At 44.5% G+C, this 11,550-nt stretch overlaps 1 long non-coding RNA gene across 1 annotated transcript; it reads left to right on the top strand.

Annotated features, from left to right (window-relative positions):
• The first annotated feature begins 230 nt into the window (after positions 1-230).
• LOC115308971 lies at positions 231-6,263 on the top strand. Its single transcript, XR_003916615.3, has 3 exons — positions 231-284; positions 3,659-3,718; positions 6,210-6,263. It is a non-coding gene; the product is annotated as an uncharacterized LOC115308971 (long non-coding RNA).
• The last annotated feature ends 5,287 nt before the right edge of the window (positions 6,264-11,550 follow it).

Raw genomic sequence — 11,550 nt, 5'->3', positions numbered from 1 at the left:
AATGAATGCTCCGGTTTACCCATTTGGCCAAATTTCTGCAACATGAACCGGGCTCTAACAGAAAGACGTAGGATAAGAACTTCGAAATCTTTAGGATTTGCCAAGGGATGAAATAAATAAAATGCACAGAAAAGCAGGGGAAGGAGAATGGCAGGAAAATTTTGGGGCTTGTGTTTTTACACTTTTTTTAATTGTTTGTGCAGGAAGTATTACTGAAACAGCACTTCAGTCCTGGGGCTACAATTCATTGCTAGTCAAAGCCTGTTTCCAGAGATGCGCATCAGGTGAGCAGCTTTTTTTTAAAGAACATTAAGTGCTTTTTAACATTACCCTCCAATCTTAAAATGTTGTCCATCCATCCGTGCATTTGCCGCTAAATTTAGCGGTTGCTGCTATGTGACCTCTACACAAGTTTAGTTTCCCCTCTAAATTTAGCAGAAAAATTTATGTCACGAGACCTACAGACAATTTAAAGCTCTTCGATAAATTTAGCGGAAAAATAGACGTCATGTGACCTATGCAACCATTCAATTTCCCCCTCTAAATTTAGCGGAAATATTGATGTCATCTGACCTATGCAATAATTCAGTTCCCCTGCTAGATTTAGAGGGACAATTGATTTCATGTGCCCTGACGTCATGTGACCTACAGACAAATTCTGGTTCCCCGCTAAATTTAGCGGGTAAATTGATGTCACATGACCTACACACCGATTCAATTTACCCACTAAATTTGGCAGAAAAATGTGACATGTAATGTGACGTCATGTGACCTACAAGGTAAGGTTCCTGCTAAATGTAGCGGAAAAATGGATGTCACGTGACCTATGCACCAATTCAGCTTCCCCACTAAATTTGGCAGAAAAATTGATGTCGCTTGATCTGACGTCATGTGGCCTATACACACATTCAGTTTAAAATAAAAAAAACAACCTCTTAAATACTGCATTTCATGTGTTATAGCTAGGGGTGTGCAAATACTCGAATATACGAATTCGAATCGAATAGAAAGTTCCCGAATAATTCAATTCGCAAATCGAATTCCTAGCATTCGGTCACTCGAAAATTCAATATATTTGGCCAAAGACGCGCGGTCGGTGCGGAGCTGACAAAAAAGTTGTTCTTTCTCCCGACGTAAGCGCTGCGATATTAGACATACCATGCAAGAAACACCTTTTGGTCCTACCATACGGGTTAGAAAAAAGAAAATTAGCGAAAGCCACAAACTTTATAGCACGCAGATTTACTCACGATCGTGACACAATCTTCCCTTGAATCACAACCGAAACATCCCGTTACGCCGGGCCATGCCTAATTGTTTTTCACGAGCGCCGATGTAGAACACACTTGCCGCATTCACGGAAATCGGCGACTGCACGATCACACAAAGAAAACTACGTTAACCACGCCGATAAAACCAGCCGAGTTATCGTCGTCGTTCTTTTGGAGCTGTAAGCCGCAAATTCTGATTCTGAACAAAACTGAACGGAAAAATAGTGTGCCTAGATTTGAGAGGGTTTCCAACTGTTCGATAGTCGCGTTTGAATTACGAACTGCGAGAAGGTGATGAAAAGACGGAAGCGTTGATCGGGATCGGGCAGGCAGGGCAGGCGTCGTCGCTCTTTTGTTTGCTTGCCTTCTTTCCACGCGACAACACAACACATGCACACTTACGACCAACCTGCGCTGGAGCACCCTTCGTAATTTCAGCTTCGCTTGCTCCCTCTTTTAAATCAAGGCTCTCTAAAACAGGATAGATAGACGGAAAATTGATGCATAGCGGCAGTTGGACGGTGACTTGCGCCACCTAACCAAGTTTTGTTTCCTTGCTTCAGATTATATTGTTTAAGCCTGTTTATTCAGATTTAACACCTATCTGTTTATTTATGCAAAATGAAATCCCCGGTGTCCTTTTTCTTCCTTAAAATGGAGACCAAATATCGCAAAATGTCCCTTTTCTGAGATACACAAATATTTTTTTTAAAAAGGTTGCGGTGTTAGGTTGTGCTTTTAACGAGAAGGCACGCGTGGCTGTACTTTTTTTTTGTGACGTTTAGGGTAGATAGATTATGTTTGCGCCATAAAATTGGATCTTTAGTGGTCAACGTCCAACAGCAACTGCTTTTATTTTTTTACCAGAAGTTTTTTTACATTTTTGCTTTTGTTCCGTACAAGATGCATATTTTACACCAGGCACATACTCTGCACATATAATAGTCTCATTTGCAGCACACTTTGAAAAATTCCTACAAATAAAATCACTATTCGATATTCGATTCAATATTCGGCTTTTTTTTCTTGATTCGATTCGGTATTCGATTCGAAAACTACTATTCGGTATTTGCACACCCCTAGTTATAGCACTTTGAAGGTAAAAGTCACTTCCAATTTTAAAGAATGTTTTTACTTTAAAGAAACAACTTTTTTCTAATTGTTTTGATTGAACACTAGTGTCATAAACTGCTCCTAGCAGCCTTGAACAGTAAAGTTTGCACATCTGGGCCCGTTTGCTCGAAAGCGCTAACCGCGGCTAGAGTTAACCAGAGCACCTAGGAGAGGGATATTGAAATCACGTGACTGGCTCGGTAGGGATGCGGGGAAATATGGCGGTGCCCCAATGACGGAGCGCCGCTCGCTTTGGAACTAATATGTCGTTGTAGCTGCAATATCGGGCGCTTTAGTCAGCAACGAATGGTGCAGTATGCTTCCGCTTTGCCTTACCTCACTTAAACCGCAAAGCACGGGCAATGACATCGCCGCATTGTTTAGATAGTCTTTTGATTCTGGCCATTCCTAAGCCTAAATGAACGCGGTAGCTGTCGGCATGGCAACGTCTTTGGAAAGTGGATTGCCTTGACTCAATCGGCCGGGTATTGATAGCGCACAAAAGCTGACAGCGTCCCATAAACCTTTCTCTAAATTTCCCAAGCACCGAGGTGCACGCTACGAGTGTAGTTACACACGTTGCACGTGCTGGCGTCTGCAGTAGCAATTGTTCAAAAGCAAAAAGTCTAAAACAAATTTTGCCTTGCACCTGTGTTCGCCAAAGCCTTATTATGATTATATACTTCGAATCTTTTATAAGAGGGAGGCCAGCGCGTGCAGACCGTAGAATTACACTTCCAGCGTTCTCCTCGATGCTTGGGTAATTTAGAAAACAAGTCTATTGGGACGCTGTCTGTTTTTGTGTGCTATAAATACCCGGCCAATTGAGTCAAGGCAATCCGCTTTCCAAAGACGTTGCCATGCCGACAATTATTGCGTTCATTAGGCTTAGGAATCGCCAGAATCTAAAGATTATCTAAAAAATGCGGCGAGGTCATTGCTCATGCTTTGCAATATAAGTCAGGTAAGGCAAAGCGAAAGCCTACTGCAGCATTCGTTGCTGACTATGCGCCCGATATTGCAGCTACAACGACATATTAATTCCAAAGCGAGCGGCGCTCAGTCACCGGGGCACCACCATGTTTCCCCGCATCCCTATTGAGCCCGTCACTTGATTTCAAAATCCCTCTCCTAGGTGCTGCGGCTAACTTTAGCCGCGGTTAGCGCTTCGAGCAAACGAGCCCATAAGGATTGCTAATTTTTAACAATATCTCTTGTCTCTTCCAATTGCACAAAATATGCACAGGAAGGTGAACAATACTTTATTTTTACAGAGCCAGCTCTTCAGTTCTGGGAGCAATGAGTCAATGCCTGATTCCACAGATGCCTATCAGGTGAGCACCTCTTAACGAAACAACTTTGCTCTCATTGTTCTAATTTAACACTAGTGTGGGAAATCTTGTTTTTACTACAATTCTTGAGGTGAAAACGGGAATAGTATTTCAGGTTCATGAAGTACTTCATAGGCACCATGTTTAAAGAAACACTAAAAAAGTTCTTGAATTCAAAACAAAAACCGGCACGTTCCCCCTTGCTGGAGCGTTAGAAAGAGTGAGTCCCGGATGAGAGGCTTTGCCGGTGTTGGGTGCCTGCATGTCTTCTCTGTTTTAAGCTCCCAAACCTAATTAGAGCCACGGGCTTCGATGGCGACGATCCCTTTGTCATCGGGACACCATTGCTCGGTTATAGGGAGCACGAATAACGACAGAAAGCGTTGAATACTCTCTGGGGACCTATGTACTTGTACGGAATCCGGCAAGGCGAGTGCGGCTGTTTCCACGTGACCCCGATTTCCGGCAGCAGTGGGTTGCGTCCGTAAACCGAAAATACTTTTCCCTAATGCCATGCTTTTGACTGTGCTCAGAACATTTTGTGAATGAAGTGCGCACCGAACTTAACGCTGTACAATCGATGAAATGGGGTACGCTCGCAATGTGCATGCAAGTTTTCTCCTTATAATTACTGTTTCAGCTTGTAACTTTTTGTAACTGAATTTATTCTAATATTGATATTTTGAAGTGTTTACAATGGCTCAGTTTTATCGACCACAACACTTAGTTGAAGGCTCATTTCCGCCGCCGGGTGTGACTGGAAATTGTCGAAAAGTTAGTTCTATCAGTTTTCCAGAATTGCTATCTCCTGCTCAATACCAGAGAGCCGTGAACCTATGTAGACCATCACAATGTGACTGGATTCCTCTTGTTTTCAAAATTAGTACATAATGTAGCCGGAAAGAAACCTTCAATTTCGGTTGCTGAAAGTTTAAACATGCTCATGCATCAATTTCGAATCGTTGAATCATTGATCGACTCGTTCCAGCAATAGGCGCATCTCGACTTTGCTGTTTTCAGTTCTCGACAAAAGACACACTTGTCGGCACGGGATCCTCAAATAAAACGTTTATAAACACCTATGCAGGAGCATGTTTCTACATTTATAAACATCCATGCATGAGCATGTTTCAACTTTCAGCAACATAAATTGAAGGTTTCTTTCCAGCTACAATAGGTACTAATTTTGAAAATAAAAATAATCTAGTCGTGCTGTGACGGTCAACAGAGGTTCACGGCTCTCTGGTATCGCGCAGGAGATCGCGATTCAGGCAAAAGCAATAGGACTAGCTTTTCGACAATTTCCAGCCACACCAAACAGCGGTAATCAGCCTTCAACTAAGTGTTCTAGATAATAAAATAAAATCATTGTCAACACTTCAAAATATCAATATTAAGATAAACTCTGTTACAACATTTTACAAGCTGAAACAGCAATTATCAGGAGAACACTTGCACGCACCTTGCGAGCGTACTCCATGTTCATTGACGGTACAGCATTAAGTGCGGTGCACGCTTCATTCACAAAATGTTCCGAGCACAGTCGAGAGGATGGCGTTGGGGAAAGGTCTTTTCGGGGTCATGTGGAAAGAGATGGGGCTTAAAGACATTGCAGCCGCACTCGTCTTGTCGGATTCCATGCAAGCTACATAGGTCCTCGGCAGTTTTCGACGCTTTCTGTCGTTCTTCGTGCAGCCTATAACCGAGCAATGATGTCCTTATGACCGGGGGACTGTCGCTATCAAAGCCCGTAGCTCTAATTAAGTTTGGGAATTTAAAACAGAGAAGAAAGCGCAAACAAAGTGCGAGCAATGCCTACACCCAACACCGGCGAAGCCTCTCATCTGGAATTTTCACTCTTTCAAACCTGCAGCAAGGGGGAAAACGCCAATAGTCCTTTCCCCTTTCCTCTCGCCATCTTTCAGTAAAACAGTCTATATACAGCTCTACTCTGCTTTAGCCTCGTTGAGTGTACTTCCTACCGAGCACCGGTACACTGCGGAAAAGCAACACCTTCTCCACAGTGCTCAGAAAGAAGTGCTCTCAACGGTGCCGCGAGAACAAAAAGTGTGGATTGCACGAAAGCGCCGTTCGAGTTAAGCGGCTTATGAATACATTGAAAACGTAGCAGGACAACCCAAGTTTTTGAAATTTGTTTGATCAGAAGTATTAAATATCCGAGTTTGAATTATTGCGAGCCTACTGTGTAAACTAAGGGAGATCCGGCTGAATTCAATGTGCTTAATATCACTGAATAGTTGTGCAATTTTAATTTGCTTGTTTTATTTCTCAAACAATTGTATTAGGTATTGAAGTCAATGCAAATTTTATTTTGGTTCAATTTATGAAAGGTTTGTTTTGTATGTCATAAAGAAAGGTGGATAGCTGGGATAGTTGATAAGCACGTTGCTTGCAGACTTTAACCATGTATGTCATATACAATTTGTTGTGATTGTCTATTGATTTCGAATCCTCTACTGTTCTTTATTTCAAGCTGCCCTTACATGCACTATGAAGATACTGAAGATGTCTTCAATTGAAGGACAACCCTAAGCACAAGCAAGGAGGGGCATCTAGATGGCCAGCGCAAGGACAACTATAATGTAAAATGTCTCCAAACTTAAAGCAAGGCATGCCTTCTTCCAATAAAGGTATCGTGGCGAAACTTCTTAATTGCTTTGTTTGTTCAGCTGTTGCCTATAGGAACAGCTGATCTCACACAACATAATGCTGGCAAGGAGTAGTACAGGTTGTGTGCTCTTTTTCTTTCGCAAAACATGAACTCTTGCGTGTTTTGTCTAAGGATGAAAAATTATACAAGTGCATATATTGAATGACGGAGCTATGAACTCTCCATACCAATCTGTACCCCAAAGCTTCGTGTGACTTCGGCTTACTTGGACATGGAAGCTGTTCACACTAAGTAATGAAGCACTATACCTTTCTGTCTTTTTGAAGGCCATAGCTACGAGCCGTCTGCACCAATCCTGCACCTTTGATACATTAGGTGAAACCCCTGGCAGGGCTAGAGCTCTGCGAGGGGAATCTGCAGATGTATCGGAGGTGCAGTTGGTACGAATGGCTCGTAGCTTTGGCCTTATATAAGGCGGAAAGGTATAGTGCTTCGTTACTTAGTGCGAACAACTTTTATATTTCCTACGGATAGCTGTCCGTAATGTGGGCTACAAACATTCCGTCATTTTACAAAATATATGCCTTGTTTTTACGGACGTTTCAGTTTCTAGATTACGGAAACCATGTCGGCAATATTGAACCGGCAACTTTTCCCGTAAAATGAAAAAATGGATAATTGTTCGTAAAGTGAGCTACGGACGTTCCGTCATTTTACGAAATTATATGTCTTGTTTTCACAGACGGTCCATATTCTGGATTACGGAAAACATGTCGGCAATATTGAACCGGCAACTTTTGCCGTAAAATGGGGCAAAAATTTTTTAGTGTATCCAAAGTGACACTTGTCTGGCTTTAGCTTGAGGTTGGCTTTACAAAGGGCGTTGAGTACCAAGGTGAGTTTTTTTGCAGCGTTTTTCAAAAGTGTGTTCGTGCACAACGTCATCCAGGTAGACTAGAGCCATTGTCCACCTCATATGTCGAAGCACGTGGTCCATGAAACGTTGGAAGGGGGCGTTTCATAGACCGTATGGCAGGCGTGGAAATTGCTACAGACCAACCGGCGTTACAAAAGCTGTCTTCTCGGTGTCGTGTGGATCGATTATCGCTTGCCAATAGCCAGCTTGCAAGTCAAGAGTTGTAATATATTCCAAGCCATGAAGTCAACCAAAGTCATCGTCTAAACGAGGTAGGGGGTAAACATGTTTCTTTGTGAAGCAGTTTCGTTTTTGTAGTCGACGGAAACACTTACAGGTCTATCCTTCTTTGGAACAAGGACCACGGGGTGATGACCACGGGTTTACTGATGGTGTAACAATCTTTTGTCTGGTCATGTCCTCGACTCGCTTGCTAATCTTACGCCTTTTCTTGATGGAGATCGAGTCTTCTGGGCTTTTGATGGATGGGCGGATGGTCACCACTTTGAATTCGATGTCGTACCAGTGAAGTTGCTTCCAGGTCATCCAAATAAAGTGTTATGCAGCTCTGGTATTGTTCTAATATTGTCTGAATGACCTACCTCTGATCACGAGACAACTTAGGTTTGAAGTTAAAGACATTTCAGTCAGCATGGTTCACCAACGTTGCACCTTCGGGGAACGGTTCGGTATCTCTCGATACCATCATGGCTTCAGTTGGTAGATTAGAGATACTTTTGAGCTGATTATGAGAAGTAAGAGTTATTTCCTTACTAGACAGATTTACCACTAAAACGGAAGTATCTTGTCCACTGCCGGATAGCAAACTTCAAACTGCCACATATTCACGTTGAAGGACTACATTGCATCGACCTTCAAATATGCAACCATTTTCGATCGTGAAAATTTCACAAGAGCAAACTGCTGAACGGAGAGGAATTTCTGTTTTCTGTTCAACTCGTGCTTCAGAGGTCTTTTCTAAAGACATATCTGGAATGATTTTACTCGCAGAAGCTGCCACATATTGACGATGAAGGGCTGCATTGCATGAACCTTCAAATATGCAGCCATTCATTGGTCATGAAATTTTCACACAACAGACTGCTGAACCGAGAAGAATTACTGTTTTCTTAGCAACTCGTACTTTAGAGGTATTTTCTAATGACCTACCTGGGCAAGCTGTTAGTTGCAACTCGAAGTCGCTGACGAAAAAAAGTTGATCAGCACACTGCGCATTTTCAGAATCAGCAAGAAAATGCGCTGTCACAATATACTATAATATGAGCTGCTGAAACGGTAAAACTGGTTTCCTCCTGGTGATACATCTGAGTTTCTTTTTCTTTGTGCGGGAGTACATGTATCCGCAGTGGTCACAGTTATGCCACCAATCACTGTTTGTGTCTCTTTCTCTGCCATCAAGGACTTACTTATTTCTCGCTCGGCAATGAAACCTGGAGGATTGAAAACAGAACTAACCATCGCTTCATCCTTCTGAAATGTCAGGTTAATTCCACCTTGTTTGCTCCAGTCGCACTCTAAGATAAGGGGGTGAACAGACCCTTGTACCACTATCATCTGAAGTGAAAAGTTAGTGCCCCAAGGAGTCACTTCCAAACGAGCTCTGCTTGTTGACGTATAAGTGTCCCATTAGCTGATAAAAACTTAAAGTTGACTTTAGGTGGTTAAACCTGGGTGCAGGTGGCAGGTTTGAAACATCGACGAGGCTAATAGGAGATCCAGTATCTATCAACTGTTGTGAGGCAGCGTTGTCTTCATTTAGCTTTAGTTTGACCCGTGGGCATGTGCATGTTGCCTCGATGGTGTTTAGCGGGAAGGGGGGGGGGGGGGGGGGGGACTGGCAGATTCACAACCGGTTCTGCCCCTGTGACGCAGTTCTCTAATTTTTCAACTGTCCTTTTGTAAAGTTACGTAATAGATGACCTGGTCTGTTGCAGTTGAAGCAACGATGGCTGTCTCGGTACTGTCGCGCTAGTAGTCGGTGCTCACTCACATTTTCTTTCTATATTGCGGCGCGCAATTAACACTGGTCGCAAGGATTGCAGCCTCAATTTCCTGGGCAGTAGCGACGGACTCCCGGAGGGTAGTATTCCGAGCCCAGCGGAGTGTGCGTTGAACTTTCTTGACAGTAAAATTTGCTACAGCGATCATCTCGAACTTGGAGATGAGCAGTTGGGAAATGATTTACGGATCATGCGCTCAATATCTGCCGCGAGATCCGTGAGCGACTCCGTCAAACTCTGTCCTCGTGTTGTTGGTTGAGCATAATGGAGATGTTGAAGGTGGTCATCTCCAAGACGTGCTCGTAGAGTTCCCACCAAAGGTGAATATTCCAATCTTGAATCCGACGACAAGCCGAAAAAATACTTCCAGAGCTCTCCCTCGTAACTAAGATGCTAGGTTTTGTACTTTAGAAAGTGTATCCGAACCATTCGCTCCTGCAATCGCCTCAAATTGGGTTTGATAGGCATCGATGGCAGCCGTTCTATCGAACGCTTGAGGTTTCATATTCAATGTTTGACAAGAAGACGTCGGTAATACATGGAGTCCCTTAGGAGCTTCCTACTCAGCAGCCGGTGGATGAAGTACTGGCTGCAGATTAGTTGCAAGCGACGACTGTGCACCCCATTTAACATTCTGGAGTGTGTCAGTCAAGACTTTAAGGCGTACTTGTAGTGTCGTTTTAAAGGATTACATAAAGGAGTGATTGGTCTAAACGTCTTGATGATGTTGTTGTTGCGTTACTTGCGTAAGGTTGGTTTGAACGTCAGTGATTCGTCGCTCTTACTCCTGAATGGCGACCAAATCTCCGCCAGCGTGATTTTTGGTTGTTAAGCTGTTCACGGCTCACCCTCGTTAAGCTGGTGGAAGGATCGTCCTCGTTATGCTGGCATTGTCGTTTGGGGAGAATTCTGACTCCGATCCCACTTCTTGCACCAATTTGTAACGTGTATTCCAAAAGATATCTAATATAGCCGTTCCCACTTTTTTACTTCGTCTTTTTCTACCCCCTCTACTTCTTGAACGTCATTTTCGTTCGTTTCATGTGTACAGATGTATTTAAATTGTCCAAAAGGACATTCTCGCAGCAACCAGCTGCTCGTTTTAAAGGGTCACTTGGCCCCTCCTCTCCAGTAGGTAATTCCTGTATTAATGTTGGCAGCCAATGGTAGCGAAGCGTTCGTTCCCGGACTCCGAGCTCCGCCCAGTTCTCTTTCCCTCGTACACACGCCCATCTCGCACCCGCAGACGTCCCTGAACATGGCACCTTGTCACTCTTGGGCCGCCATCGTGGTCGTCGAGACTAGACTGCACAATAGAAGCCTTCCCAATACGAGATATATTCCTACTGATCCCGCAAACGGTCTTCGCTGCAAGAGGCTTGACTGCGAGGGCAAGGTCTCTCGCAGCCAACACGGCGCTGGGCGATGCAGCCAGTCATTAGTGGCTCAAACGGCCTCTCGCCGACTGTCAATAGGATGACACACACACACCGGGGGGGGGGGGGGGGGCGGAGTGAGAGAGAGCGAAAGACGAAGGAGCGTGCCCTCCACAAAGGCCAATTATCACAACACTACCCAGAGCTATGAGCCAATCGCTTTGCGATGGTTCGGTCAGTTGTACGGGGGAGGGGGGGGGGGGGGGGGGGAGGTGCTGAAGCCCCATATGTTTGTGTCCAGCTAGCAGGCAGGGAATTCAATGGCGCTACTTTCCAAGCAGTGGTGCATGTAGGAATTTTTTCGGAAGAGGGGGGGGGGGGGGGGGCGGGCTGAGGTGGTTTGGATGTTCATGATTAAGGGTGCAGAGGGGAGGGGGTCAAAATGCAGGTGTATAATATAGGGTCGGCTGGATTTTTTTTTCTTTGGGGGGGGGGGGGGGGGGAAAGGTGCTAAAGCCCCATAAGCTTTCCCCTTGGCTACTCCGCTGCCCAAGGATCCGGTGCCTTTAATCTAGGCATAGTACTCCTCGGCAATATGCATGGATTTAGCTGGAGACCAAATAACAGGAAGTGTCCTGAGTATCAACACGTCTAGAATCGCAAACGCTGACATTGAATACCACAGTAACTTCGCTCCGAATAGAGCTGGATAGGGCGACGTAAAAATGTCGCCTTATAGCAACAAACAAACACGTTACGACGCGAGTCGCCCTTAAAGGACGGCTTTAGCGGATGCGTCACAGTCTCAAGAGCGGCCGCAAGGACGCCGCGATTGCTCCAAGACGACACCGCCGCGCAAGAGAGCGAAGGCTGCGGGAGAGGGCGTCAAC

This window comes from Ixodes scapularis, unplaced genomic scaffold (assembly GCF_016920785.2).
Source record: "Ixodes scapularis isolate PalLabHiFi unplaced genomic scaffold, ASM1692078v2 PGA_scaffold7__128_contigs__length_106722199, whole genome shotgun sequence".
Taxonomy (NCBI): Eukaryota; Metazoa; Arthropoda; class Arachnida; order Ixodida; family Ixodidae; genus Ixodes; species Ixodes scapularis.
Note: the sequence above shows the minus strand (reverse complement) of the source record. Positions and strands in the feature narration are given on the sequence as shown.